General features: G+C 44.2%; 1 long non-coding RNA gene across 1 annotated transcript; it reads left to right on the forward strand.

Annotated features, from left to right (window-relative positions):
• The first annotated feature begins 1,420 nt into the window (after positions 1-1,420).
• Positions 1,421-3,352, forward strand: LOC140120562 (uncharacterized). Its single transcript, XR_011853873.1, has 3 exons — positions 1,421-2,419; positions 2,522-2,706; positions 2,988-3,352. It is a non-coding gene; the product is annotated as an uncharacterized lncRNA (long non-coding RNA).
• The last annotated feature ends 621 nt before the right edge of the window (positions 3,353-3,973 follow it).

The following is a 3,973-nucleotide window of genomic DNA, read 5'->3' on the forward strand; positions in this document are numbered from 1 at the left end:
GCAAGTTAAGAGCATGAACTTATGATAAAACAGAACTTCAGTCTTCTGTTTTTTCTTATCCAAACGTGCACGTATGCTCAACTAATTTGGAGTGTCTGAGAGAAGAGTGTAAGGCGGGATTGGCCCGACCCTGACAGCTGGCGCCCAACGTGGGGCCATCCCCGCTGATACCGTACACCCGAGGACCCGAACCAGAGGACAGGGGACGAACGCTTGTCCACACTAATAGAGGACCGCGACCTCACTGAATCACGGTAAGTTGATGTATATTATATATGTGTTGGACTTCCCTGTGATCATTGGTGTGGAATAAGTTAGTAGCTTCTGATACTTTTCGAGTCTAAGGGCTGATTGTCTGAGTGGTGAGACTCATTTTCTTTACGGTGATCGCTGGGATGGTTCAGAACTAATGTATAATAACACTTCCCTATGGTGTGTCACTGAATCACCACGCCTTATTCTCTCAGGCACTGAGTCAGACTTTTGGGTGGAAAGTGAAAGTAAAAGACTTTATTGTGATATATAGAGTCTCTGCCCCCCTTCTATAGAAGCTGGGGAGAAAGTTTGCAGACTGAGAATAGTACAGATTGACATTCTCTATTCTGAGGATATTGGGCACTGGTTACGTGTCCGGATTGTTTTTATTGTTTTTATTGTTTTATTGTTTTATACGGGGGGGAGGGAATTAAGGTGGTTTAGAGTAGAGACCGGAAAGAAGATAGCATGGCTCACTAAGAAACCGGCTGATTAAGGTACCGAGGGAAGCACGGTTTTTGAACTATTAATGGTTCTAACGGATGTGTAGTCAGAGGTTTTAGTAGGTTAGAGACGTTTGTTATTTTCTTGATACACAACGGTGAGCCGGGACCCCTGCGTTAAAAGTGAGTAGCTACACCAACGTGTACTTTATTAAAACATAATGTTAGATGTGTTTAAGAAAGTGCATACCCTCCCCGAGGGGGCAGAGACTGCAGTCGGGCTTGTTGAAAAAAGGGAAAGAAAAAAATATATTAATAATTGTGTAAGGTTGTACAAGTATGTTGATATGCCCTCAAAGGAAAGGCTGCAGCCTTCAGTATGGAAGTAAATTCTAACCACAAATAGAGGTGTGTTAAAAGATAAGGGCATACTGGAAGCTGTTCAGGCTTACTACAGAGTGGCCAGAGCATTGCAAGTTTTAAATAGACACTTAGAGTCTCTAATTTTGACAGACGGACACCAGGACAGAGTAACAGGAATTCTTTAAAGTGCCCGTTAAGAAGGAGACAGGTAATAAGGGACATTTCAGAGATTTTGATGTGTAAAGAATTTGAGAAAAAGAAATTTTATTTTTTGATGGCTAAATTTCTCTATAGCTGTTTGCAATTTATGTTTGAGAACTGGTCTTGAAGCGATCTGTGCTATGCTTGGGAGAAGAACAGACAGTGATTTTGCAAGTGCAAGTTTACAAGGAAGGGGGGGGGGGCGATAGAGGGAACTGTGACTGAAAAACAGAGGGAAATTAAGACTAGTGTTTCACAGACCACAATAAGTATGACTGACAAAAGTTTAGATTCCGGACGAGCCCAGTTCAAGGGGGCGTGCTTCCACTTGCTGGGAAGAGACATTACTGAAGTGACTAAAGTAAGTGCCCATATTTTAATAGGGGGGCAGTAACTAACAAGGATGTCAGTAAGTATATGCCCCCAGACAGCTTCTCTTATTGTCAAACCCTCCCCTGCTAGCCCAGTGATGATTTTAACCCATTCGCAATCAAAAAAAAGACCCAGAAAGAACAACATACATGTAGGATGGTCCATGATCTCCAAGCTGCTAATGAGTGTCCCACACTGGCAGCAGTCCCCGAGAGTGACAAATTATTTATTGTTATTGATTTGGCAAATGTTTTTCTTTTTATGCCCCTACATAAAAATTACCAGTATTTATTTGCCTTTACCAGTTCAATATTCCAGTATACCTGATGTAGACTCCCACAAGGGGGGGTAAAACTCACCCAACCAATACCCCACGGCCCTACAGGAAGTAGACTGACAGACTAGCCCCTTACTGGATATTCTCCTTATCAGTATGCAGAGGACCTACTGTTTTTGTTTGCCAGGATGCATTTATTGACCTTATGTGTTTTTTGTTCCAGAAGGGTTGCAAAGTTTCCAAAGATAAACTCCAGTACCGTCAGGAGAAGGTGGTCTTTTTAGGCTACTGCTTCTCAGCCACAGGCAGACACCTGACAGAGGAAAGAAAGCTGGTGGTCCAGAATGTGCCCCTGCCCCGAGGCCCTGAGCCTCTTTACATATTTTTAGGACTGACCAGCTCCTGCAGGCCTGGGATAAGGTCTACTGCCTCCAGCCTGATGTTGCTCTTTGATAAACTGAATTGCCTTTTCCCCATTTGCCCTGATGCCCCAGGACACACTGATAAGGTGCACAGCTCTGAATCCTTCATTCTATCGCCAGTTTTCCAGGATTCAGAGAGGGGGGGGAGAAGGGTGATTAACCCAGATGTTGAATTTTTTTTCTTATAGATGGCTCCAGGTCTGCAGGAGAAAACAGATAGTTTTATGCTGAATATACAGTGGTCAGTGGCGCATATGAGGTAGTACAAGCAGAACCACTCCCTCCACACAGGTTAGCGTAGGAGGTGAAATGATGGCACTCAGGGAAGCGCTACAGCTGGTGGAAAGTAAAAGGATAAACATCTATACTTAAGGTATAGTTCTGGGGTCTAAATATAACTATGAACCCTTATAGAAGGCTAGAGATTTCTTCATCTCCTTTAAGCATGGCACGCTGGTTAAAGAGCTTATGGATGCTCTCTTACTTCCATAAGAGGTGGGGATAGTAAAAGTAAAAGCACACACAATTTGGTGACTTTATAAGCCAAGGGCAAATATGTGGCTGACGGGATGGCGAAGACAGCTGCACAGATGGAACCCAGAGACTATCCTGAAGTCTCAGTGGTGAGTTCTGAGCTAAAAGTTTGATCCACAGGTGTTCCAGTCCCTAGTGGCCCGAGAGTCATCAGAAGTGAAAAAAGTGTGGAGGAAAGCTGGAGCCCAGATGACGATGGGACCTGGATCCTGGGAGAGAGGGTGTGCCTGCCCGGAGCCCTGCACCCGACAGTGAGTCAGGTAGCCCACAGACACACACACATATCCAAAATGGCCATGCTAGTGCTTATAAACCGCAAGTGGTTTGCCCCGGTATTACTACCCCTGTTACTAGACTAGTGAAAACCTTTATAGTCTGTGCCCGCCACAACCCGGGTAAGGTGGAAAAGACCCCACAGAAAGTGACACCCAAGCTGCTGTATCCCTTCCAGAGACTGCAGATGGATTTTATCCAGCTACCAAAAAGTAGTATGTAGGAATATGTGCCTGTGTGCATTGATTTTTTTCCAGGGTGTCCAAAAGCTTCTGTTATGACCAAAGCTATTGCCAGAGCTGCAGCCAAGAAATTAGTGAGTAAGATTTTTCTGCAGGTTTAGACTTCCAGAGACCATAGAGTCCAGTCGCAAAACCCACTTCACTGAACAGGTAAAAACCTAAAACATTATCCCTCCTAAATGTAGAACAGGCGAGTGCTTTCCTGCTGCTCACCATTTAGTTAAGACCACCTTCAACAGAAATATGAAATTGCCCCCTTTAAAGTACTTTTTGGCTGCGCACCTAGACTAGGCCCCTACTTTCTTACAGACCCTATAGCTGATGGCAGGAAACCAGGTAGAATATGCCACACAGCTGAGCCAGGCCTTGGAAAAAGTCCGCAAAAGTGTTTCTGATTCCTTTTTCAGATCCAGATAAAGATCTTAGAATGTATAACTTAAAGCCTAGAGATTACGTGGTGGTAAAGAGACACCAGAGAAAAAATCTGAAACTTTGTAACGACGGTTCTTTCCAAGTCCTGCTGACCAATGCCACGTCTGTGAAGCAGGAGGGAAGCCAGCATGCTGCCACGTTTTTTTATTGCAAACTTAC

The sequence above is a fragment of the Engystomops pustulosus genome, chromosome 3, assembly GCF_040894005.1.
Source record: "Engystomops pustulosus chromosome 3, aEngPut4.maternal, whole genome shotgun sequence".
NCBI classification, from domain to species: Eukaryota; Metazoa; Chordata; class Amphibia; order Anura; family Leptodactylidae; genus Engystomops; species Engystomops pustulosus.